Source organism: Taeniopygia guttata, chromosome 3 (genome assembly GCF_048771995.1).
Source record: "Taeniopygia guttata chromosome 3, bTaeGut7.mat, whole genome shotgun sequence".
In the NCBI taxonomy this organism is placed as follows: domain Eukaryota; kingdom Metazoa; phylum Chordata; class Aves; order Passeriformes; family Estrildidae; genus Taeniopygia; species Taeniopygia guttata.
The window spans coordinates 60,151,418-60,179,257 of NC_133027.1; the positions used below are offsets into that span (position 1 = coordinate 60,151,418).

General features: G+C 36.7%; 2 long non-coding RNA genes across 4 annotated transcripts in view; one reads left to right on the top strand and one right to left on the bottom strand.

Moving 5' to 3' along the window:
* Window positions 1–27,840, bottom strand: part of LOC115494348 (uncharacterized) — a 178,847-nt gene that overhangs the window by 83,840 nt on the left and 67,167 nt on the right. For both annotated transcript variants that reach the window (XR_003959342.4, XR_012055067.1), the window contains exon 2: window positions 19,223–19,317. This is a non-coding gene — a long non-coding RNA (uncharacterized lncRNA). The remainder of the gene's footprint in view (window positions 1–19,222; window positions 19,318–27,840) is intronic.
* On the top strand, window positions 4,369–27,165 carry LOC140683713 (uncharacterized). 2 transcript variants are annotated; one of them, XR_012055066.1, is made up of 5 exons: window positions 4,369–4,873; window positions 5,633–15,802; window positions 18,054–18,157; window positions 21,435–21,510; window positions 25,401–27,165. It is a non-coding gene; the product is annotated as an uncharacterized lncRNA (long non-coding RNA). The 2 variants fall into 2 exon arrangements; XR_012055065.1 differs by having other exon boundaries at window positions 4,384–4,873; window positions 5,633–5,722.

Consider the following 27,840-nt stretch of genomic DNA (forward strand, 5'->3'; position numbering starts at 1 on the left):
ATACTAAAGAAAAGGTTACCTAACACAGAGGAAAATCTATAAGAATGTGTCATGGAAAACAGAATCTTTAAAATAAACTTTAGACAGATCCTTAAAGAGAATTTTTGGCTTAAGGTAAATAAACATAGGTAGGAGATTCCAGATGGAAGTGAAATGTTTCAGGTTTGCAAGGCACATCAGGAAAATTAAAGAAGTGAACAAATCTCAGAGCTGTTCAAAGTTACTATCAGCATAATGTAAGAAAGGTGAGGTAACAGCAGGTAACAATGGGGACTCTGCAATTGCAAAAAAAAAAATAAAAATAAAAATAAGACAGGAGATAAGAACTATAAATCAGTGAATTGACTTAAACTCAGAGAAAGATACTGGACAAGAATGACTATCACTAACCAAAATAAAACTGAAGGACTAAAAATCAAGAGAGATGCCAAAAAGAAATTGCTTCAGATAAACCTGATGATTTTTTTGTCAACAGAAAAACTGCTTTTGTGGAAGAAGTAGAAAGAATCTAGTATATTTTGCCCTTCATACCTTTGGCCCAATCCTTATTATTCCAGTATCAACCTAACATAATATGCACTAGATTCTATAACTACAGGTTTCATAGTTATGTTGAAAAGGGATCATATATAATTCTTTAGCAAAATTGAAGTACAGACAGTACCTGTTTGTACAGGTGTTCTATTCAATCCAGAATCTGCAACATTTTCATTAACATCCTAAAGAATAAATATTATGCTTACTGATTTAGCATGGGACATAATTTTTGAAAACATGAGAGGTATATTAGAGAGTAATTTTCTCTTAAGAAAGTGGAAAAATTAACCTAAATACTATGCTATTTGCTAGGTACAAGTAAAGTATTTTTGCAAGTACAGTCAGCAACACAAATAAAAGAAAAGTAAATAATGAAGCAAACATTGCAAAGGCAAAGGCTGTTGGTAATTTCAGACCACAAGTTAAACACATCAATAATGACCTAGCAAAAAAGATAAATATCGTTTCAGAGTGCCGAGAAGTATAATTTACAATTTCATGAAGCAATACCCTTTCACTTGGTTTAATATTGGTAAGGTCTCAGCTTGAGAACCATGTTCTGCATTTTAAAAGCATTCACCACTTGGAGAGTGCATAGAAGAGAGCAACAAGGATGATCTGGAGCTTCTAAACATGACTTAGGGACAATGACTGAAGCAAGGAGCAGGTAAATCTAAGCCAGAGAAGGAGATTCCTTCAGTGAACACAAAATGCCAATAAAGACAAATATCTGCTGCAAACAGGAAGAACACAGGTTTTCACTGTGCTGTGTGAATGCACCCTGAAGTAGCAAAGAAAAACACAAGAGAAGCCTTTCTAATTGTGCTAGTGATAGAATATATGTGAGTAAAGAAGCAATGGGTCATGTGGAGTAATAAGCACTGCAAACCTTTAAAAGCAGGTTAGGCAAACAACTACCAGAAACAAAAAGTAATATTAATGCCTTGCAACAAGAGAAAAATAGTTGCAAATCCTAAGTTCCTTTTCTATCAAATGGTCTATGATATCATGAATACATATAATGCAGAGAACTTAAACAGAGGAAAATGAACTCTCTCATATTGGCTTGAATAATATATTAGCCATTTCACACACATGAGATAACTTTTGCTAGCCATTTGTAATTTCTCTTTACCTATTCAATTTATCAAAAAGCTGTGAGTTTACAGCTAAAAGCATGGGCTAATATATTTTCTTTTGGTTATCAAGTGGAACATAAATACATGTTTAAGACTGAGAAAACATCATAGGTTTTAAGCTATGTTAACCTCCAAGACAAAAGAAGTTTCATGCTTTTTGTTTCAATATATTATAGATATAGCAGTAAATTTCTTTCTGTGCTCACCCAAACATGTAAGATTCAAGCCATTTTTCATCAACTGAAGCAAACTGTGACAGAGTATGTGGCAGTAACATTATTCAGCAAAAACAAACTTTACTGTGATTAAGTGGAACATTCTGATACCTGAGCTAAATTACTGATGAAAAATGGACTTGTAGCATCCAGTGTATCACAAGATGTTAAAAGGATCTTAGAGGATTGAGTGGAAGTTTTATTCAGACTGTAAAAGCAATGCTAAGACTAGTTTGTACAGACATAAATATCTAACTCATTTTCTGAGCTCCTAGAGTCACAAGTCAAGGTTTTATGCCATTTTACATGTACTAAGAAGGAAAGATAGGTTTTGTGATTTTTGACTTCTCTATGAGGGGGAACAATAGCTTTCTGAAAATAATGCAAATATTTGCAAACACACTAGGAGTTTAAAACATGACCAAGTTTGCCATTCTTTAATTCCCAATTTGTAAGCTCTTCTGAACACTGGAAATCATTATCTACAAAAGTACATAAAGGCATACAGCCTAAAATTTGCTGCTTGTGACGCTACTGCTGAAAATACAGACTTCCATTGGATCCTATGAAAAGGATAGGTATAAAAACCTATCCAGGTAGCCAGTTATAAAAACCTGGCTTCTAAGAAAAATGTATTGTTGAAACTAACAGGAGGTATTTGGATACCATTCCTGTTAGCCTGAACAGCAGTTACACATATGATACACAGGGTAGAGAAGAGACTTAACACCACCAGTACTTTTGTTCAGCACACACATACACTTGTCATTACCTCTATTGATGTTGGAAGTTCTATTAAAAATAAAGGTAATACATTATGTATTCAGCAATTTTATGTGATATGTTAAATAGTGACCCAGACTTTCTCAGGAGTTAATGATCCTTGTGAGTACCTTCCAACTCAGCATATTGTGTGATATTCAGTTACCTGGGATATTCTGTGAAAGTTGCTGTAGTGAAATTAATAATCTGAGACCACACCTTAATTACTCAGCCATCATCTTCCAAGGATGATGAAATTAGGATCAGTTAAACTGGTAAATTGATATATAGATGAAGAAGCTTTTATTAAAACATTCAATCTTATTTCAAGGATTTAAATTCAATCTAGAAAATATGTTCTTTGAGTTTCTTCAGCATTTCAAAAGCAATAAAATTCAGTGAATGTGTTTAACCATTGTGTATAGAAAGATAGCATTGTCTGATGTGTTTTCTGATACAAACCAGCTCTTTGTTTCCTCCCATCATTTCCTCCTATCACTTTGGGCAGTAGTGCTGAAGAAACCATCCAGTCTTGGATGAGCAAAAAGTCCTTATCAAACCTCCAGCCACCACCTGTTCACACTGACCAGATAACATGTAATTAAGGACAAAGTGAGGAAGAATGTATACCAAAATGCTTTTGCAATACAGTTTCAGCTATCTGTGGCTGTCTGAAACAATTGCATTGAGAATTCTTAATAAAAATTATTCAAAACCGTGGACAGATAGTTCATATTGCATTTTTCACAATTAGAAAAGCTCCACATGCTTGGATACCACTGAACTTAAATTTTCTGTTGTGTACTACAGTGTCAGTCTCTCAAGAGCAAAATTAAAAACAAAGAAACAAAACCTCAAAAACATCCCCATGTGTTGGGGATCATTTTCATTGGTTTCTTTACTCACAGTGAAAGAGTACTGAATACCTAACTGTGCCTTAAGCTGTACAATAAACAACCTGGCTGAAGCTTTGTGGCTTTTTACATAAACAAGAATTCATTCCAGTGCAGCATCTTTTCCTTACATTGGACTTAATAAATAGCATTGCAAAACTGTAATTTTGAAAAAAGTTGTTTCATTTTGTGTAACTGCCATCCTATGGAGATAAAAGTTTACAAAATCACATAACTATGTTAATCTCCAGCTCTGGTTAAAATTCTTGACTTAAGGGATTCAATGAATCTGGAGGTTATATAAAAATATCTCTTAAACTACATTGCCTACATGTTGCCATGGCAAATAATTTCTATTGGAGAATAACTTTGGAACAAGCACACTTTTGGTTTTGTTGTTGTTTTCCAATAGGTAAAGATTTTTAGTGGTTTAGTCACAGTCTAAACAGGTCAGTTTCAATTATCTGTACACCAAGCAATAAAAGCCATAAAAATATATCCCTCAAAATTTTAAGGTACATATCCACTTGATTAGCTGGTAGTTTATGAACATGGTATATGGGTATGATTACAAGAAGCAGTAAGAGAGAGGGACCAGTATGGGACAGGGTACATGCTATTGAGTCAAGCATTGCTGTGCTTCACAAGAGTGTCCTGTATATCACAAGCTTCTGGTCACTGTAGGTGAGCATGCTACGGCCTGGCAAGGACATCAGAAATCTTGTGCAGCTTTGGTAAAAACAGGTCACTGTGTGCAGGCTGTGAAACAGGCTGTTCCCCTCACAGAAAGAGTCAACAGAGACATTTTGAAAAATGAAATTAATAATTTAAACCAGAGAGGCTTCTGAATAGTACATGAGTCAAACAAGGTTGCAAACCCTCTTAACTCTGTCAGATGTCTCTCCAATTAGTTCTAAGCACATGCTCGACTCCTACTGAAGTATACAGGACAGGAACACAAGCCAAAGTACGTTACTGAAGAGGAGTTGAGTGGGGAACTGAGCCAGAACAAATCCCTTGAGGCACTTACAGAAGAGAGATGGGACATCTGTGCGCAGCTCACTGATAAGCAGAAGTTCTTTAATTATATCTAGCGAAAGGCATGGAGAAACTCCCAGGATTCTTGATTCCAGCAGATCACCATATTACTTAAAGTGCCCTCATCACACTGGGCTACCTTTCCAAGACAACAAAGAGAAGCCAATCTGTTGAAATTTCTCTGCAGAAAAAGCCTAACAGCAACAGCAAGTCCTGAATACAACAGGAGCAGCACTTCTTCCCCTTATGGAGATACACAGCCTGCAATGCTGCAATTCCCCCATGCTAGGTATGATTGTATCTTATGTAATAATGGCATCTGGTGGATTGGATTGGGGCAATATGTCACTCAAGAGCACTAATTTATTTGCCAAACATCTTAGCTGTCTGTGTAGTGTTGAAAGGAGTATGGGGAATAAACAAGCAGAGGAAAATTCTTATTTCATTGGTATAACAGGTGATGGCATATGTAGCTGTTTTTGGAATAATAATAGACGTCCAAGAAGAGCTGCCTAGGGAATGAATGAGAGCTACAGGATTCTCTCACATATTAAGGGTGCAAACACTTTATATGAAGGATGAAAGCTAAGCGTTAACCTGTTTACGTGGTGAAAAAAGGAGAAAGAACATTATTTAAATGGAGCAGTATATAGACCATTTTCCCAAAAGAATCATTTGAATAGATTTTTCTTTTGGTTGGTTGGGGCTTTTTTTCCATAATACCTTGAGGAATCATCTAAAGTGCAGGATAGGGCATTAAAACATTTTTAAAAAGGCAAATTTGGCAGACAAAAATGTCTGCCAAATTTTTGGGATGTACTCAAAAACACTTCGATAGTAAAATGTAGAAAGCTGCTACAAGGTCTGTTCTGGTGGCTTTGAGTCTTAGCAGCAGAGAAAACAGTCAGGGCAGAATGCAGCAGTTCACAGTAAGGGTGACTGTGAACTGAAAAAGTGCCTGGTTAAGAGAAAGGATATAAAGAACACAAAATATTCCCAATTTTTTTAAAACAGAATTCAGATTTTTTTTTTTTTTTTTTTTGCGTAGGATCTCATGGGAGAAGCCCTAGAGAAGTCTTGGAAGAAAAAAACTTAGAGAAGAGGTGACATTTCCTCAAGGAAACAAATGACACATCAGGTACAAGCAGAAAAAAAGCAGGTCCCAGTGCAGAAAAAAGCACGGAGACTGGCTGAACCGTGACTTTAGCTACAGAAAGAGAATGCTATAAAAGTGGAAACTGGGTAGATTATGAGACTTATACAAAAAAGTAGATTTTATAGACAGTAGGTCAGAAACACTAAAATATTACCTGAAAGAAAAAATAAAGATCACGGGAAGCAGAATGTGTTAAGATGCAAAAAGAAGTTAATCATTTAGGGATATAAATACAGCAGGGATGAAGAACTAACTACAGATGATAGTGGACCAAAGTGTTCAGATGATAGTGGACCATTTTTCCATTTTCTTTAATGGATCATTTACAATTCAGTGGAGCAGTACAATTTAGTATCAGTATTAAAGGCACAAAGTCTCATAGGAGAATTGGGAAAGAGCATGTCAGGGCAAATTTGAAATAAATATATATTTTAATAAATTCTTCAGTCTTGAGTAGCTTCTTTCTAAGTAGCTTAAAATTATTAAAATTACTCTTAGGGCCATTTCACATGTGTGAATTCATAAAGGAAATAGAGCTACCAGAGGAGAGAAGGGGACAGGATGGTATCTATATTTTAAATGAAGAAAAATTAGTGTATGGAAGAAAACAATTAGTATGGATCTCCGAAAAACATTTTCTTCAAAATAATTTGCTTCTATCATGGAGTAGCATGACTTGTGATGAAGGAAACTATAACTGTCACACAACTTTTAATGCAGTGGGAGATAACATTTTCACAAGCAATTTAGTGAAATACAATATAGATGAATGGTGAGTGACCAAGCAGATGAATAATTGTACCAAAACAAATATTAATCGATGACTCTCTTTGAAGCAGAAGGATGATGAATGGGATTCTGCACAGTCCATTCTGGATACAATTTTGTTCAGTACTTTCATTTAAATTAAGACATCAGAATAGAGCATACACACACATAAATATGCATATATAAATATGCATATATGTATATATATAACATTTTAAGATTGCATGGAGCTGAAGAGTACAATAAGCTTCCTGGGAAAAGTAATTAAAATTCGAATAGGAAAAAAATACATGGAAAATTTTTTTTCTATTCAGTAGGCAGCAGTGGAAAGTTGTGGTAGAAGATTTTATTTACAAATTGAGCAGGAAAAATAGACTATGAAAAATACAGGATGGGTTAATGGATGGTGTTTAGTACAACCTTAAAAAAAAATCTGGTAATTGAGGTGAATTGTAAACTGTGCAGAAGTGAAAAATGCCATTGAGAAAAAGGTAAAGCTCGTTTGAGGAAGAGATGCTGAAACAAGACATATGAAATAATTCTCCCAGAGCACTTAGAACTCTCACCTGTAATCCTGCAGCTGTGTGACTGGATTCTTTAGGAAAATACAGCAAAACCATTATAGTGAAGACAAAAGTAGTGGTAACATGGATACACATGAAGAGTGTTTGGATCAATGTAGGTAATTTAGCCTAAAGAAGAAAATTTTAGGGGGATAATATGGCACAGTACTGATACTGATTTTTGAAGCATTAGAGGAGATCATGTGAATGGCTCTGAAGGCTCCATTACTGCATGCCTCTAAGACTAGATTACAGATGTCACTGATTACTCATTCTTGATTAGCTATCTCTGGCTCCAATTTGAAGTTATTTGAAAAGGTGCTGCCCAGCAGCAGCACTTTGCAGCTCAGTTGTTGTAGGAAATGGCAGAGTTCAAATCCTGGCGAAAACAATTGATATATTTAGAGAATCACAGATGCTTACACAACTCCACTAAATGGTGCAATAAATGTCCTCATGGACTGTCCAGACATCCTTATTAACAGATCTGTCCTTCTGATGTCCTCTCAGTGATCCAGCAGAGTTCCTGGGATACACATGTTCAAAGCAGCTACACCGTGATTATCTCACCAAGGAGTTCCTAATACCTTTCACAGTTCCTAATACCTTTCACATGTCTCCCATACTCACTGGCAGCCTAACTGCTTGGGCCATGTCAAACAAACCTCAGTTAATTGCCTTGTATTTTTTTTTTTTTTAATAGTGTCCTTTGACAGTTTTTTATATCCCATATTATCCTTTGATTCCTTTACCTTCTCCACTTCTTTCATCTACTCCTTTTCCACTTAGTATATGTGACAGAAAAAAGCTATTTCAGTCTTATGCATTCATTTTTAACATTTCCCATGATTCTTACAACACCCAGATGCTGAGTGAATGACCAGTGACAATCAAATAGGAGACACAGCTAGAAATTGATATTTACCTTTTATCTGCACCTCATGGTACTGGTTCACAGCTGGCTGAAGAAAGCATGAGTTTTGATGAAGTTACATACCACTAGATAGCACATACAGATTTAAGTCAACTCATTTTAAAAATCTGGTATAGGATAATATCTATGCAGATATTATATGGATATTTTAGATATTAATTATTATGTAGATATTTCATCTATTTTTACATACATAAAAATAACACAAGCAATAAAAACTTTGTAACAGCACCTTAGTTTCTATTCTAGCATTTTTTAAATTAAGTATTTGATATTCATTTTGAAAGAACTCCACGTTCCAACATCCATATTTTAGTTCTGTGAGGTACGACACATTCCAAATTTCAGTCTTTCCTCTCTGTAAATCTTTCTAGACTAAATTTAATCAGCTTTCCTGAGCCAAATACCTCCTTTACACATGCAGCTTTGCATTTTCTGGAGAGAGGAAGAGCTTCAGCCCATGCACTGCTCTGAAACCTAACATGAAACATTCATGTGCTTTGGGACGTAGCTATGAGCTGGGCTCCCTCTGGTTTACAAGTCAGACTTGTAACTTAAACTCTGGTTTATAAGAGAGAGAAGCTCTGCTGAATACCCACACTATGTGAGTTCAAGAACAACCACCATAATATAATATGAACAGCTTTTTGTTATTGCAAATATTCTGAAAATCAGAGCTTGGTATTGGTATAAAATCTAGCCAAAAATGAATGATCTGGGACTAATTATGAGTAATCAAAGTAAAAATTCCTGAGTGGGGATGCATGAAAATTTCACCTACAGGCAAGTCATTGCCATTTTAAGAGAACTTCTAAATTTACTGTGAATTTCCTACACCATGGCATTTTTCCCATTGGAAACGGGAGAAGTCCTAAGAGCCTGAACTGTGGAATCTTCAGTAGAGTCTTCCTTCCCACTGTAGGAAAAATTTTTAACTTTAAGAAATGGTTGCCTTTCTGTGCACTTAGCTCTTCCTTTTGCATCCTGCACTACTCTTTTATATCAGGCACAGGACTGCAGGTGCTGGCAGTGGGGCCAGCTGGTCTCTCAAACCCCCTTTCTCTCTTTTAGTCCATTAAATCCTCCATCAAGAATCAAATTCCATAGATTCTGAAATTAAAAGTGGAGTTGAAAAGAATGAAACATTGTGTGCCACAAAGTGTGTAGGGAAGCATGTCCATGCACAGTACAGGGTGACTCAGAAGCACTCCTAACTAACCATAGTGAATCCTGAGCAAGAAATCACTGCTGTCATCATCTTGGAGGGGGACCCAAGGAATGCTTAAAAACAGTTTTATTAATGGGAAATGCCTTTCCATGGAGAATACAATTTCATTTTCAGTAATTTCTGCAGTCACTGTGCATATCTCACCTTGCCCACTTTCTGTATGCTGTTTTTAAAGGATAGGAGATGACTTGAGACACAGACAGTGTGTGACTGCTAAGAACAGAAGCAGTGATGCAGTTGAGGAAATGGCCTGGAGTGGACATCTTCCATGTTCAACAATGCAGTCGTACATGAAATACAAGAAAAAAAAAAAACACTAAAGAAAAGAGGAAATGAAAGGTAGGAGAGAGAGAGAGAAGGACAGTGTAAGAAGATTGAGTTAGCACATGATGCTGCTAACTGTTGTGCTAACTTTGACTGGTCATTCTAGCCCTTTCACATCTGCATTTTGTAGTATAGGTGTTAATGGAGTATTGATTTATTTCAGAAGAGTTGTCTTCCTCACCCTAATTCCCTGCTGGTTGCCTACTTACAAAGGTCACATATGCATTCCAGAACTGAAGTAGGGCCTAGTCACAGAATCAAAAAGAAAGATTGTGCTTACATTCAGAAATTACACTACTGATTAAATTCTAAAGATATTCAAGGATGTTTAAAACACAGGGTTTGATCTAGAGTCTCTGACAAAAATCTGACAAACCATGTATCCAAAGATATATTTTGCTCTTGTGGTTTATGAGTTTTTCGAGGGGCAGACTCACAAGGACATCAGTCATGAGTGTTCATAAAAATAACAAGCCCAAGGGGCTCCATATGAAAGAGCCAGTAACAGATTAGTACAGAAATATACTACTTAAATTATAGTTATCTTTCCTCCACACAGCAGTAACAAGCAGACAGGGAGGATTTCAGCAAATTAACCAAATGGTGGTTATTGTCCCTGAGCCAATAGTGGGGATATGTCTCACTAACCCTTAGTCAATCCTTACTTCATAGTCAGTGGCTTTTCACTTGGGTGCTCCTTCAATTGCTTTTGGTAAGAAGTATAATAAAAATGATGAGTGTCATTTGAAAATGAAAACCAAGTCAAACCTGGCTGCTGAAAAGCTCTTTTGAAAGCACCGTGCTGGACCTCCATGAGCATCACATCTTATGGGGACAGGTCAGTCAGTCTCTAACATTCTCAATGACAGGGACTCTTCCTCATCACTGCATCTGATGATCAAAATTACTAGTGCAAGAATGTGATTATCAGAAACAAAACAATCAATGCTAGATCATTTGGGGAGAAATTCACTGAATGCTTTTGACAAAAACAGGAGGCTGAGTCATCCCAGACCTGTTTGTAAGTTGTCTAAATTTATTCCATCTTTAAGTCTTTGATTTTTTTTTCCTATACTACACATGCAGGCACTGCTAAGTATCAACATGGTAAATTTTCTTTCAGCTGTAGCTGAAATTTTCATGCTTAGAATAAAGAAATCAATGACCTTTTCTAACATTCCCTGAGTCACTATTATAATACTGGGAAATACCCATTTCCTAGATCATTGCTTTCACATAAAAGTGCTCTCTGTTTGAAAGGTCGTGCTTTCTAAATAATATATACATAAAAATGAATCAATCTTCTCTCTGTGAATGTGAACTGCTATAAACTTTAAGGCAATGCAATAAACTTCTGCCTTGATTTTCATTTAGCTCAGTCAGTGTTAAAATGTTGGCCATTACCGCCTGTAAAACCATCTGTAGATCAGCATGATGCAGTTTCTTGAAAAGGCAGTGATCTAGCCCATGAAATCATTTGCTGCTCCAAGTCTCATTTTAACATCTATGTCTTCATCTGAGCATCAGCAGTTTGCTCTTAAACATTATTTCTGTCCCTGCAGAAAGCTGGAAATCTCGCCAAGAAACAAGTTAGTAAAAAATGGACTACGAGTCTCCTGTTCGTCAGGGTTATTGCCTTTAACTGATTGCCTACCACCTTTAATGTGGTATGACAACTTTTTTTCTCCCGGGAGAGTGAATCTCAAGTCTTTATGTAGGGCAGCTGACAACAGCCTTTTGATGTCTACAGAGATACTATCACACAGATGGCAGCATTAATGAAATTTATGAGTCCTATTCATACTACACTTTACACAATCAAATCAAATCTGACTTCCAAAAGTGAGTGAACAAATAATATTGTTGTGTTTATCAAATCCACCATTTTTCTGATACTTCTAAGAAGCTTCTCCACATTTTAAAATTCTCATTTTGTGGATTTTCCATCAATCTTGAGGAAAAAGTGTGAGGATTCATCTGAGAGAGAGCTGCCATCATAGTTATCCTCAAAAATAAGCTTTTCTGATTGAAGAGTTATTTCAGGTTATAGAGTTTGAAGTGCATTTCTAGAAAGTAGAAAGAAGTGGAAGGTAATTAAAACAACAGTATATTTAAAGTATTAAATGAATTGCCAAAGATCAAACCAATTTTTATACAGAAAAAATACAAGCTTATTAGGAGCAGAAAGATGAGCTGTAGAGAACGTACAAGCACAAGAAAGGATTGTGTGCAGAAAATGTGTAAGAAAAAATTATTTCTCATTTTACAAATGTTTATATTATATCATTACCTAAAATTTGCCCTCTACAACATTTTTTTTCCTCTTTTGTAAATGCCGCAGTTGGGAAAGAGATAAAAATGTTTACTTGCAATATGCCAGGGAATTTCACAGACATTCTCATAGCAACAGCACATAAAATGCACTCCTTAATAGATCACCTTAATTTAAAACCTTTGCAGTTACTCTCATTCATCTGATTTTCATCCAGGCAAATAACTAAAGTTGTCATTATCCCTTGGAGGTGTAAGAATGCAGAATATTAATATTAGGTTTGGAGAGCACTGCATTCATGCCCTGCCCAAATTCCTTCTGCTAGAAAACATTCACTTTGCCAGCTTCTAGCACATTGAACAGAAATTTTCATATACTATCTCTCATATTTCTTGATTCAATAGCCACAAATTAATATTAAATTTCAAATTAATATTAAATTTCAAATCCCTCTAATACATTCATAGGCTTCAGAGTTTCTAAGTGTTGATATCAACAAAGCATGATTAGGACTCAAATGCATTTTCAAATATCACAGTATTTTAACTATAAAGTCTTGGGTTTGGTGATTTTTATTTTGGCTTTTGGGGGTTTTTTTTGGTAAGAAATACACATCCTAAAATGGCAAGAGATTGATCATTATTAATTTCTGATGCTCAAAAATCTATACAAGCTAAAACAGAAGTTGCAGGGTTAATTTCACTATTTTACTTTACATATCAAGAATAATCAGAGCCAAGAGACATTTTTTAGCTTAAGGAGAACTGTAATTCCCTGAGAAAAAAGTAATTTCACCTTGTCACTGATTTTTTAATTTTCCTTTTCTAAAGGTTTTTGTTTCGATGTTTTTCTTCCTCAGAGTGTACTTGGCAGTTCCCCTAGGTAGCTACTCCCACTGGCTTTTATTAAACTTGCACACTATTATTTTCTTTTATTTGATTTGGTATAATTTTTTTCATTTCTTGTGTTTATCATCTGTTTCTCATGAAGGCCTCATACTTCTAAACCCAGAACTAGACACAGCATGCCAGGTGTGGCCTCACCAATGCCTACTAGAGGAGATGTGTCGCCTCCCTCACCCTGGTGGCATCTCTCCTAAGGCAGCCCAGGACACCACTGGCCTTCTCTGCCATGTGGGCCCATTGCTGATGTTTCAATGCAGCATCCACCAGCACTCCCAGCCTCTTTTCTGAAGGGGCCCTCAACTGGACCTGTCATTGCAACACTTGCAGAAGCCCATAGGATGTTGCTTCCTCCAGGGATTACCAAGTTAATAAGAATATTCTTATTAGCAGAATAAGAAGTAAACCATAGTGACAATATAACTCTCCACACTACTTAACTTCAGTGCTGACCAACTCCTGCCATCCCAGAATATAACCAGGGCAGGAAGGACAACTCACAAGCTGGGAAGGAACAGAAAATAATGAGTGTCATCTGCAGGCTGACAGAAACGTAGGAAACTGATGTGGGCTGCCACTGCTGTGGACATAACACCATTTGATTTTGTGAAAAACTGAAAGGATTTTGTTCCAGACTAAACAGTAAAGAACAGGATTCTCGACTATTTGCACAAGCTATTAAAACATCGAGTGTTATATATGCCAACATTGTTTTTCACAAGAATCTAAATATTCATTAACCAAAACAGGTCCCCGCTAGCATACAGGTAAGCTGATGGGCACATTCAGCATACTTCTGCTTTTGTAGTCATTAAAACATTGTCATGTCTAGAAATCTGGCAGGCTGTATTTTGGATTTATTATTTAATCAACACATTGAAAAGATCATAAAAACAGCATTTTTCCTTCCTAAAATTATGTCAGTCCAAGGACTGTGGTCAGCAAATAAGTCCTGCAGATGTTGCAGATTCAAGTCTGTTATTTCTAGGATTGATTATTTCAAGTATTTATTTTGGGGTTTCATTGATTGCACCATTCAAACACCACAGTCTAGGACAGATGCTATAAGTCAGATCACATGCAGAATTTTGAGGAATGTGAAAAAATAACCCTATATATTTAACTCACCATAAATTTTCTCAGTGCTATAAAATGATTGCTTCCTGTTTGAAGGATCCTAAGAAGCAGTAAGTTGTACCATAGAGCAGCAAGTAAGAACTGAGCTTCTTAGCAGCCAGCCAGGGAAATTTCAGGAAACTTCAGGATTTAATCCTGCTTATTATCTATGCGTTCATAAATGTTAGTGGGAGTAGGAACAAAAGAAGTATTTATTAACAGTAGCCACTGCCCTAAACTGCATCCTTGTGCCCAAAATCACCAACAAATTGAGCTATGTCTCTTCTGCATCACTGTGATGAAAACCCTTTAAACTCTGTATTGTTTGGGACACTGACATGGGGGCAAGACTAAAGACCTAGAAATCTTCTCTTTTATGAAGACTCAAGAGACACAGAGGTTTGGTGAAGTACCTTTGACTTTTCATCTCATGGAGAGACTCCTAAGTAACACAGAAAAGGCCTAAGTTTATCTTTGTATAAACTTTCCCTTTGCACAGAGAGATAGAGGAGGAGAAAGATATTAAGCTTTAGCTAAAAAGTTGTTTATAAAAAACTAGCTCCAAGCTGCTATTGGTTTTGCTTCATAAATCTTTGCCCATAATTCACCTCTACAATTTTTTCTCTCCTAATGATGAACACAAATTCAGTGAAAGTGACCTTAAATTCTGGCAAGAAGAAAGAAGAGTTCTGGAGATTTACTGTGGGGGAAAGAGGAGTAGGGATAAAACACAGAGAATATGTCTGAAGATTAATTGCTTTACTTTTATTATTAAAATTCCTGCCACAAGATGTCTCTGAGCTAAAACTTTGTCTTGGTCCTGGCTCACATTAAGTTCCTATCTACAATATTATTGCAGCCATAATGGCAACAACATCTGCCTTCTGTGGCACACAGAGCAACTGGCCTGTGAGGCTCCAGAGGAAACTGTGAACTTTCCTACCTTTTCTTCAGCCACAGAAAACATGAGACCAGCCCTTGTTTTGCATCTTTACAGATGTATTGCCCATTTTAAGATAGTCACTTGGTTTTGTTTTACATTTTCTAAAAACATAGACAAAGCTAGAATATCACTATGGAAAAATAGCATATCACTACTATATACTGTAATTGTTCTTTTGATCTACAAAATATTCAGAAGGATTGTGGAGAAACTGAGCTAGCAAACAACTTCAAACATACCATATTACATTCTCTTCATTTTCACTTAATTTTCCTCCCCTGTTTCTCAAGAAGCAATTGTAATTTAAAACCTCACGTGTTTGCAAGAGACCACATGCATAGCATGTGGACCTGCAACATTGTTTAAAAAATGGAAGAATTATTATGTAGAAAATTCAAAACAACAAGTGTAATATAAATAGAATTATGTAAAAATAAATAGCTTAGCTTCTTCCAGCTGTGCAGGACCACAAGGAAGACTTCTGGATGATTAATACTTGATACATATTTGAAATAAACTGCAGATGGTTTCAGCTAGTTCTTGGCTAGTATAACAGAACTATTTCTAAATAAAGATAAGAGCTATATAAAGACACTAAAAAATTGAAATTAAAAAAAGTTTGTTTGGTTTTCTGATATTCACTGCGCATGAACATTTACAGACTCCATATATCAAAAACTGTTTAAGACTGGGACTGTCAATGAGAAAGATAGAAAGGGAAGTTATCCTGACATGTTTGTGTTCAACAAAGAAAAAATCCTCTTGCATGATACAAGAAAAAAGTAAAGAGGCAGGACAGAATTGACCATAGGTGGGAGTCCATACTTTGATATACTACCTGTGAATGCTTTTTTTTAAATCAGGAGATTAATCTTGTAATTTTTTTATTTCCCGTTGTCTTTAATTTCAGCAGTGAACTATTGTATTGCCTCATGGAGGATGTTAGCACACAGTTAACCCCTACCCTGAGGGCATGCACTTTGACAGGGAATGTACCACAGTACCAGTGAAGGTGAGCTCTCACCAAAATATACCATTTGCAGGGCAGGGGGCCGTGGGGAAGGCAAAGCAAGTCCATGCAGCCCATGGGATCACCTGCACCAGAATGCTGGGGACAGCATTCTTTCAAGCAAGAAATGCTACCCAATGCTACCACTCCTTATGTCTGCCCATTCTACAAAGCAGACACTTATGGGAAATAGAGACAACCTTTTCCTTGCCTCAGCCACTTGGTTAGCGCTTCTACTGCCTCAGAAACAGAGAAAAATGGGGCATTTTTTATCTCATAGAAAAGTAAAGTTATGAACACAGGACTGCCAGCCAGAGATGCCAATAATAATTAATCATTTGGAAATGCACTTGAGTGGCTGTATTTACATGCTGATGCCTTTCAATATCTAAAATATCTATTAGGTGTTACAATTATGTATTTAATCTTGGAATATGAAAAATCTCTTCCTGGGTCTTGTTCAGCTTCCAAGTAAGGAGAGACCATTAAAAAAAAGCATTAGGCAATTCTTCATTTACTTGAAAGCAGGAGATTGAATTTAATCCCTTTTAAAGAATAATAGACACCATTATGATCGAGTTTCCTACATGCCTGTGCCTTTAAAGTTCCAGAAAAAATCCACAGCTTTCCGCTGCTAAAATGGCCAATTGCAAAGTTATGCTAGATCAAATTGGGGGGGAAACAAAAAAAAAACAAACAAAAAAAAAAAAGACACAAACACAGGCAAAAGTCACAGTGCTGCGCAGAAGGAAGCTGCAAATATTTGGAGGAGAGATGTGTTGGGGAGCTCACTCAGTAAGGCTTCAAAAGGCCAATTTAAAACACATATGCTAGTTTATTAGAAGAAAACCAGAAATGTTCAGGCAGCACTAAGGTAGAAGTACCATTGCAGCCTTTCAGGTTTCAGAAGACACACTCAATAGTTTATGAAGCTATGTTTATGTCCTAGCCTGGACACAGATGTGCAAGGAAAATTATTCAAATTAGTAAATTTGTGCTGCAAGAGCAACCAGTGTTTGAAGCAGTTGTGAAAGACAATTCAAATTTTCAATTCAAAGGAAAAAATTAAAACTAATAAAATCAAAACACTCTAGATTTTATGCAAATCAAAGATTTGGGTATTTTTTCTTATGAACAAGTCTATTGTTCCTATTTTTCATTAGAAATCCTTGCCTCAACAAAAGACTGTTGTTAGATGTAAAAACCCCCTTACAATTTTATCCAGAAAAGGCTAGTAAAACATTATCTGCTAATATGAAACCCATAACTGTTGATATAGCCCTGTGATCAAATAGTTTGCTGAGCATATATAATATATACATCTCTAAACAATAACAACAATAAAAACAGCAACAAAATTGAAGAGCAGAAAAAAATGTTTGTTTCAGCAGGGAGAATGAAAAACATCCTGGAGACAAAATTGTAGTATCCTCTGGGGTGCAGAACAAAGAGTTGATTTTATTGGGAAAACAATTACAGAAGTCAGATATCTTTAACTTTCAGAGATAAAAGGCTTCAAGGGGAAGAGGCTCTAATGGCATACACTGAATAGATGCCAGGGATGGCATTCTGGTGCCTACAGGGACATGCCTACATCTCAGTCACCCAGCCTAGGCTCCGTTTAAAGACACAGGGAAGCAGCCAGTCTCAGAAGGGAATCCCACTGATTTCACCAGTGAACAAATGAAGCATGGACTGATAGTCTCATTTACCATCTGTACACTTGTCTGTGTGTACATATAACCTCTTCACTACCTTGAAAATCAATATCATAAAAGTACTAGAACTGCTGTACTGGTATTTTTCTTTATGAAAATAAACAGTATATGCATGAACATCTGTTAATGTAAATAATTCTGAAATATATTGTTAATTCTAGCTTCAATAATTGCTTCACTGTGACATTTGCTGCAATAAATATGAAATATCTTGAATCTATTTTCAAACAACTCTGCAATAAGCCAAAAACAGTTTACAATTTAACTTTACTATCTCAGTAGTAAAGTTAAATTAAAACAGGCTGAATTGGTTTGTTTGACAGGAATTGAACAAATACTTAGCTGGTAACTAAATTTGTCCTATTTCCTTCCCAGTGCTGAGTTTTATGGACTGTCTACGATTTTTTTTTTTTTTAGTAAAACCAAATTATTAGCTCGTAGAAAGCTATATATTAATTTAACAGCACTTCTCATCTGTTCTTAGGCACTACTTGTGCATACAACATTTTTGTCTGGGTTATTTTTGTTTCTTGTAGTGTTGCAGGGCTCTTCTGTGAATTTAACACCTGGCTGAAAAGCTGAATCCAGGATGTCTGCAGTCAACAGCATTTCATAAATGGCTTTCCCCTTCTGCAGCAAGGTATTTCATAAACATTTTTTAGGACAGATAGTCATAATTTGACATTCAAGGTGTGCTAGTTAAATAGGATTGATCACATAAATTGCAGAATACCAAAAGCCTGAAAAATACTCTGAAAAAAAAAAAAACAAAAAAAACAACAAAACAGAACAAAAAGCTGCAAGGCTTTAAATCTTTGAGGGAAAGTTAACAGAAACATGGTGTCACTGCAGAAGCACTTTCTTCTCTGGGGAAAAATATACCTTGTCTGTTGGAAGATTAAGGCTATAAAGGGTATTTTTTATCTTGGTGTGCCATTAAATTGTCATTGTTTTACTCAGCCAGAAGACTGATGTATGAATCTAGGAATAAATTAGCATGTTTCCATTCAATTTTTCATCAGGAGGTGGTGTAACCACAGTTTACCTGTAGTGTATTGATCTGGATGGATGCAAGTCAGCTGGGTTTTGTGTTATCCCAACATTGGTGAGGTTATCACAAGCAAAACTGGTATCAAAATTGCTACAATAAGAAAAAAAAAAAGCTTTTTTTTTTCCTAGTAAAAGCAGTTTAAGCTCATTTTAAGTAAATTCTAACCACTTCTAATCAGGTTGATTTTAGGCCAAATCAAATAAACTCAGAGTTCAAAAATGCATTTTCTGGTGCATGTTCCTGTACCACTGAAGCACACATTCATTCAATTTTCAAAAGTGCATACACACAGTCAAATTGCTATTTAAGTGATTTTTTTTTCTATCTAAACTCAATCCTACAGAAAAGTCTGTGCACACATTCACTGTATTTAAGAATTTCTGCAAAGTCTTCAAAAGAAGACATCTCAGAAATTGCTAACAACTGTTGACCAGAATTATCTAATGACATGATGAACCTGATAAATGAAACAGTGTTCATTGACAGAGAGAATACAAAAGTGATGTCCACTGTGCTATTTCTCACAGCCCACCACAGATCCAGAGGTCAGCAAAACCTCTGAATAGATAAGAGAATAAATATATAACAGAAAACAACAGAGTGTAGCTCATTGTTTGAGCTAATTTGACTTTTATGACATTGTACAGTACATACTCCATCCGAGTCTGCTGCTCCTCTGCATCCTTCCAGTGTAAATTATTAGGGTTTTTTTCCATTAAAGACCATGAAGTCACAGAAGTCTTGAGTTCCTGAAAACAAATGGGAAAGAAATATATGACAAGAGCTCATGAAATCACAGCTTGGAGAGAGTATAAAATGACTGTTGACCATCAAAAGAGAAATTAGGGGCCATTTCAATGATAGGAAACAGCAGAATAAAATCAAAATACTTTTTCACACTATGGGACAATCAATCATGTAACACATTGTCATAAACTGCACAGATGTCAAAAGTCCATTTTAAAAGTTTAGAAGTTACAAGGGAATCCCAGAAAAATGTAGAGACAAATAGCTAAGAAATACCAAAACAAAGTAAAACAATAATGTTATAGAATAATTTGGATAAGAAGGTTCCTTAAAGATCATAAATTTCCATTTCCTCTGCCATAAGCAGCAATGCTGCATAGTAGATCAGGTTGCCCAGGGCCCCAAAACCAAACCTTTAAACTGCAGGCGTCTTGAATCTGGAAGTTTACGTCTGGGAAACTTTGCGAGATGTTTGTCCTACTCTTTTACTCCTCCCTGAGAACGTGCTGTGGGGCACTAAGATGGCATATGAAGGTGGGAAAGCCCTGATCTGGACAAGTTTGACTATTCCAATGCTCCCATAAGCCTCAGGTCAAAGTACACAGTGACCAGGATAAAACAATAATATTAATAAAGAAAAAAATAGTCCATGTGATTTTCCATAAATTTTATAATCCCTGGTTCCTTGAAATTTATATTAATGGCCCATATATGTTAATATATCCAAATTGGAAATAATAACCCCTTTCAGAAGCAAATCTTTCTTACTGCTTTTTAGAAGCAATGATTACACCATGCGTTACCAATTTAATGGAAAAAGTACATTTGGCAGAAACATATTTAGGAGAAAAATGTGAGCAAAATTAAAGTACAGGTATTAAGCAGATTTGACAGTAGGGTGCGAAAGCAGCATGAAATTAAGTTATGCAAAGAGGTAATGTTTAAAATGACTGATCTCCACCAGAGTGCTACTGCATTCATGTGAAATATTCTGTGCCCTCAAATGCATAACAAAGAGCATGCCAGGTTCCAGAGGCAGCAGAAAAGATTAATAAAGTGGAAATGCTGAACATGGGGAGCTGAATACTATTTTGATTAAAAGACCAGCCAGTTTGATAAGGTCAGATCACGTGACACTTTAACACATAAAGTATCCCTTAATACTAAGGGCAACATTAAAAACTGGTCTTTGACTTGAGAAGCATGAAGAGAGCTTGCAACAACATCACAACATAATGGCATTTCTAATTTTTTAGCCAAGTTAAAGGTGATCTCCAGGATTTTAATTCTGAACATACTGTCTTGCACATCTCTATTCCATAGGGTTTTCTGCTTGAGCCAACACTGCGTCATGTCAGTGTCTCACAGGAGGAAGAATAATTTTAATTAAGTGACAAAGCTGGACAATAGAGATTAGGGTTAGGGTTAAGTTTAGGGTTCTGGATGCTACACAGCACCCACTTTATCTCTAATTCCTACTTTTCTAGGAAGTATTTAATTTGTAGGTTTTACATGGACTAAAACTATGCAACATTTTTGCTGTTTCCCTCTTCCTTTTACTGCTGCTTGAAGATGGAAGGAAAATAAAAGAATTTTACATATTATGTCACAAAAATAGGCACCAATGTAGAATACAGAAGAGGAAACAGACTGAGCCAGTAAACCCACCACAGCACAATGCAGTGCCATGAAGCAATGCTGGCACCCATCTGGAAGCAGCATCATTATGTTCATGTGCTGTATAGAGTCTCACCCAGGGATGCTTCTACCTGTCTTGGTGAAAAGAACCAGAGAAACCAGTAACAGCCTTTTCATTTCCCTGCAGAGAATAGTCATGCCTATGAATTAAGCTCTCTGAAGTGGTAGGGGTGAACTGAGATATTCTCATCTAGTTTAGATGCTGTGAATTTTCTCTGGGTTCCAGTGAAGCCTCTCAGCTCAAACATGGGTAGTGCTTGATGATCTTTCAGACTGTTGTAGGAAAGAAACAGCTTTGACTACAAAATACTGTTGCACAGCAGCTGCTGAACCTCCACACACAGAAAATTTGTGGTCCTAGTGGAAGTAAATTAAAATTTTTCTGCTTTCACATCAATTCTCCTATTACGGCCTCTTTCAGGTTTTGATGAAGTTTGTTGGTATAAAGATTGTCAATTTCCATTGGTAGCGCCGCCTCAATGAGATTCATCTTTATGGTAATGGTTTATTATTTTTATTACTTTTAAACAACATATAGACAATTAAGTATTATAACCAGTGACAAACAGCAATCAAGGTTTCTCATCTTCCCATGCTATTGTCTCATTGTCATTTAATTAACCTCTCCTTCACTGCAATGCCTTTTGAAGGTTCATAAATTTTCACTTGGACTCAAAGCAGTCATCAGATGAATTCTGCGCTGAACTGCAATGATGTAACCCCCAAGTGATTATGTTTTGCCATACAAATGCATGAAGCCTGTAACTCTAATAATAGACCCTTCCCTTTTCCTGCACTCTAGTATATGTTTTCCACATAAGCCTTGTAGTCCTAATATAATTTCTATCCACAAGACTGAAACTGACAGAAGAAAGAGAAACTTCGGAACTTCTGGAATAAACTGCTTTATGATGTAACTGATATTTGTTTAACCATGGAGTTACATGCGCTCCATGGTACAGGAGCGGCAGAATTGTAGAAGACTGCCTTTGTGCATGGTAGAAATTGGTCTGGGTTTTTCTAAATAGGTACAAATTTTCTAAACATGTTCAAATTTCATCATAAGCAAGGCCTAGAACATTAAGAAAAAAAATGACAGCAAGTATATGAATAAATTCTGTAACAAAACAAATTTTTGCCATAATTATCCCACAGAAATAACTCTTGGTAATTTTGTATAGTCCTTTGCATTTGCAATTTTTCGGCCAATTCTTAGATAGTCATTAGTCTCACAACTCCCCATTTCCCAAACATCATTCTCACGAGTTTAGAGAGAGAATTTTCTCACTGAACAGAGCAATTTGTGCAGAGACATACAATTAAATAATAAAATACAAAAGCTAAACTCCTTGCCTCTCTTCAAATTAATTTATCATTTTCCACTTTCAGTCTGTAAACAGGGCTACAGACTGAACTAAACAGATTGTCCCCTGAGGGAATATTCTGGGAAATAAGAGAGTAAGAGTACTCTTTCAAAATAATAAATGCTGTTCTTTGCCAATTATGCCATATAGATGAGAAATGCAAAACCAGTAAGAGGAAAGAAAAAAAGTAACATAAAAAGGTTCTTCAAATGCTAACACACAGACAATAAGAAGCATGTTAAAGCAGCCTTCACCAAAGATGGGCTAAATAACCTAGTGCAGGCTCCACACAAGAAGGTGATTTCCAAACAGGAATTCATTTTGATGATATTTGTCTGATACAATGACAAAATTGCGTGACCAACTCCACAAATCGAATTCACAATGCATCAATAAATGCTTAAACTCTCTGCTCATTGAAAGATAAGGGAGCTGGATGTGATTCTGAATTCCAGCCAGCTAAGTAGTGGGAGGTTTGTATTAATCATCACAAAATTATGAATGGAGGAATGAATGTGCCTGCAATCCACCCCTATGATTCCTTGTCCATTTTGCTGTCTATACCGTAACATCTAGGTGAAATCAGTATTCAAAGCCGTTATTTTATACACTGATTTTTTATTTTAAAAAACTATTCCCTTTCTCCTTTTAGAAAAGCAGTGACCAGTTCCCTTCTTCCTATGAGAGCCCAACAGTTAGGCAGCACCACAGCTATCCAGACAGCTTGGATCCTATACCCTCTACATTCCTATGTACTTAAAATCATACCTTATGCATCCCAAGAATAGGCATATAATCAATCAATAAGCCTAGGATTAAGCTATAGAATTATTGGAGAAGAATCTTGCTCAGTCTCATAAAACAGAATCAATTACTCTGTAAACATGTCCAGGTACAAACCAGACAAGAAAAAAATTGTTTAAAATATCAATCAATACCACTGCAAATGTGTATTTGCAGTACTGGCAGCTGAACAACTGACCATAAATAATTTCCAACTGGCAATTAAAAAGGATAACTTTTCAAGCACAACATTTCATAACAGCTTCCTAACATAATGAATAAGAACAAGAAAATCTATCCAGGCTTTAAGATAGAGCCTGAAAATTTTCTAGGGGGATTTCAGGAGGTGCTGGCAGGTGACTTGAGCTACTGACCCAGAGTTCCTTCCCCTCTATTTCTATGCTCCTGCATAGCAGGATCTCAAGTGATGTGGCCCCTGGCTATTTAAATGACTAGAAGAGCCATTAAGAATGTACATATTAAAGCTGGGATAGAAGATACTGACTAATTGACATTAAAGCATTTAAGTAGACACTGAAAAAGCATGCTATCATCTCAAGCTGTTTGACAGAATGAGTACAAATAAATTCACAACTATCCCTGTGAATCTGAGAGGGTATCTAGGGGAAGAACCTACTAGCCCTACAGGTCTATGCTTTCAAGCTAAAAGAAAAAGTAGTCTCATCCAAGGCTTAAAGGAGTGAAGGCAGATATTTAGAAGTCAGGGAGTTAATTTAAACTCCTGAAGTTCTATTTAGGCACCATACGGTTGTATTTTCAAAAACACCTGGATGGTTTAAGAGCAAAAGCCCTGCTCAAAGGCACTGGGGCATGGACACCTTAGAAACTGCTACCCAGCTGAGGGTGCATCTCTCTGAGAATTAGGGTTTGTGCCATTTCATACAATCATAGTTCTGCAAAATAACAAATAATCTCTAAGCAGCTGTTGACATTCTCAAAAGCTGTATTTTAACGCCTGGCAACACATGGCAAAAGTGACTCGTTGCTTTTCCTGTATGCCTGAAGGGTGGCACTTAGCTTGCTAAAAATGTACCCTGCTGGGCTGAACATAGAACCTGTGCCTCACTTTTAAAGTACAATTGACCTGCAGGGAAGGCATAACCAACCTCAGCTCAGCATCACCTACTAGCATGTAGAAAAGACAGCCCTTCACTGGCTAGAAAAAGTCTGCAGAAGCACATATGGAGACACTTTAAAAAATGACAGTCCTGAGGTTTGGATTAGAAAATTACATTCATTTCCATAAGAATTCAGCCCACACACAACTCAGGCAACTGAGGAGCTCTAAGGCAAATTGTCTTCCATTGTGATTTTCCATTCAGGGATTATCACCTCCAGCCTCACTGCACCTGGATCTGATGATTTCACTTGCTTCCTGGTTTCAAAATAAACAGTACAACTAAAAACCCCAAGCAAACATGGGAGTTTCATGCCTGTTTTGTTTTTCTGAGAACTATTCCCTTCACATTGGGTTTATGATAAGAGCTTTGGGAAACGAAGGTCATGAATCTATTTGCCTTTGGAAGTGATTAGGTCTGCAAACTCACTCTGAAATTTTGAATTTTGCTTCTCTTCCCCTTTAATAACCTCTCTAGTTCTATGTTTTAGGATTGAGATTCTAGTCTTTTCCATCATGTTTCACACAAGTAGTTTTCATTTCAATAAATGTTATGATTCTTTGAACCTTTCCTAAGAAAAAAACCTTACAGCTAAAAAATGGATCTAAAATGATTCAAAAATTATTTCAAAATATGATTAGCTCATGCCATCAGACTGTCTCAGCAAGGCAGTTGGCTAGAAAAACATCAAATACTAATATAAATAATATATATCTTGTTATAGGATGGCTTACCTTTGCATGATGAATTACCTTTCTAGTAAAGGTTTTCCTTTTTATACTGGCTGGACACATGTACAACTAGCTTGTCTCATGGGCACCTAAAAAAAATTACTTAAACACTTCAGGAAGGTGAATTGTGCATGACAGTATGTTTAACAGCTGTTAGAGGATTTGGACAATTCTAGTTTACCATCAGTTTTCTGCTAATACAATGTAAATTTCCAGAATGATATTTTTTCCAGTGTCTCAATTTTACTTGCTGTAAGAGCTTGTTTGTCTTTCATTAGCAATGCTTCATTTCTTTTTTTGTTCAGAAACAAAAATATGCAAACATGCCCTTGTTGATGGTGAGTAACCTTTCTTTCAATTTTTCTTTCAGCATTTGGTGACTTAAAAAAAAAAGCTAAATAAAATTTAACCACCTGGAAGTATAAGTTGTGCAATATTAACTGTCGGAATCTGCAGGTATTGATGATTCCAAGATTGTAGAAAGTCTCTGTCTTTCTGCCCCATTGCCAAAGAAGAAGCCATAATTCATCTGTGCTGTTTTCAAGGCTGTTTATTCTTGCTTATCCATAACACGTTCTGCTGCCCTGCCGCAGGTCTGTCCTGCAGGGCAGCGTGCGGGGCTCTGCCCCCAGTGGGATGTTACAAACATTATATGCCAGAAACTACGTGTGCTATATTTACAATAATGTGCCAATATCTGTCACCTACGTTGAACAGTGTGTCCCCAGCCTAAACCAACAGAAAAATGCCAACACTACAGTGAAACATGGAGGGCATGAAGAAGGATAAAAAGGACAAGACACACCCAGTTTCCTCCATCTTGTCCCCTTTGAACCCCTAATCTAGAATCCTATAATTTTACTTTTGCACCAGTGCCACACTTAATTATTACTCATATCAAACACTCAGAGCTTGTAATTCATCCTGTAAGATTGAAAACTCTTTTCCATGGACAGAGATCACAGACAGTGTCTCTCGGGGCCTGTAACCTCCACATGAAGATTTAGTGAAGTGCAGGAATGCCACAGGCAGCACAGCCGAGGTAGCTCTGGAAGCAGCAGCAGAGCTGGTGCATCGCCTCAGTCAGTGCGTCCTGCCAGGAGGCAGCACATTCCTAGCCTCACCAGCTGCACACCACTGTGGGTTTGGGATGGACAGCAGCTTCCACACAGCATGGCAGAGCTGGGCAGAGCTACCACTGCACTCCAAGGTCTATGCAAAGAGCAGATCTGAAGACACAGGGGCAGTCAGCTTCCTCAGCCTGGCCCAAAGCAAAGCAAGTCCCAAGCACAGCTGAGCGCTGGACCATCTCCTTCTCTTCCCCTGCAGCTCTGATACAGTGACCAGATGGTGCTTCTTACAGTGAGAAGTATTGTGCTGGCTTTAAAATAGAGTTAGCAGTATTTCTCCTGAGTGCATCTCCCAGAGAAGACAAAATGCAAAATGGCAAAGATGTGATTACATCCAGGAGTGGAGGCAATGATGAAGTCTTACTGAGAGCTTTAGCATGTGAACTAACTCACCAGCAGTCACTAAACTTTTATTTGTGAAATCTCTTCCTTTTAGCTGGATTTTCTGGATGATAGAGAATTCCAGCTTGTAACCCAGGCCTGCTTTATGCCATATTCATTCAGTAAGGGTGAAAACAGTCCATATAACCAACTCTTAATGAGATATTCTCAGATTTAAAACTGTTGACAATCTAAGAGAGATGTCTGAATAAAACCCCAGTGGAGAAATCTTATTACATTGATTCATCTAGTCCCAGGCTAGGCTGCAGTTGTAGTTAACTTACACAGTAAATTCTGCAAGAAAACATGCAATTATTTGCTCTAATACATGGTAAAATAATGACCATAGAAGCACCTGGTACAGGTCTACTAGGACAGACTGAAGATAAGGATGAAGTAAGAAAGCAGTAAGAGATAATATATGACACACTGCTACCTGGGATGGCTTTCAGGAAGGACCAATACATGCTGATATTGTAAGAAGAAAATTTTGGGGGGTTTTTGCCTTTTTGGTTTGTTTTTGTCCCTGGAAACGTCTTCACAAAGAAGAAAAGGAAAAATGTAACACCAAAAAAAAAACTCCCCAAAAAACCCCCAAACCATCCAAAATCAAACCCAAACCAACCAAAAAAAAAAAAAAAAAAAACCAACAAAAAAAGCACCCCAAAAAAAAACCCCAAAAAATTATGTTATAGAGAACCTGTAACTTTTCTAATATCACCTGAGAAGGATAAGAAGCCTTTCTATACAGAATAGTAATTGTGATTTTAGTGCAAATCAGATAACTCTGTGTATGAGCAGCCAAAACCATTTTTGTATTCTTTTACAGAATTTGTGAATCTAGGTACGATATCTGTACACATTGAGTAATATGGACAGTGCAATTCTGTACGTAAGACTGAGTACATAGCTCTAAAGACTCAGGTTTTAAAAATTTGATTGAACTATCTAGATGGATATGAAAGCAAAGCCCTTCCTACTGTTAAACCAAAAGTGGGATCATTTCACTGAATGCCAGCTATTTCACCTTTCTGTTTATCTTTATTAGAATAGACTTACCAACCGCTTCAGCACTAACCATAAGCTAAAGCACATTACAAAGGGCATTGCACAAACATCTCTTAAACACTGACAGGATTGGGGTATCATCTCTAGGAAGCCTGTTCCAGCACTTGGCCATCCTCTTGGTAAAGAAATGCTTCCTAATGTCCACTTTAAACCTCACCTGGATTTGTGTTGAACCATTCCCACTCATCCTGTCACTTGATGCTAGCGAGAAGAGATCAGCATCTCCCTCTT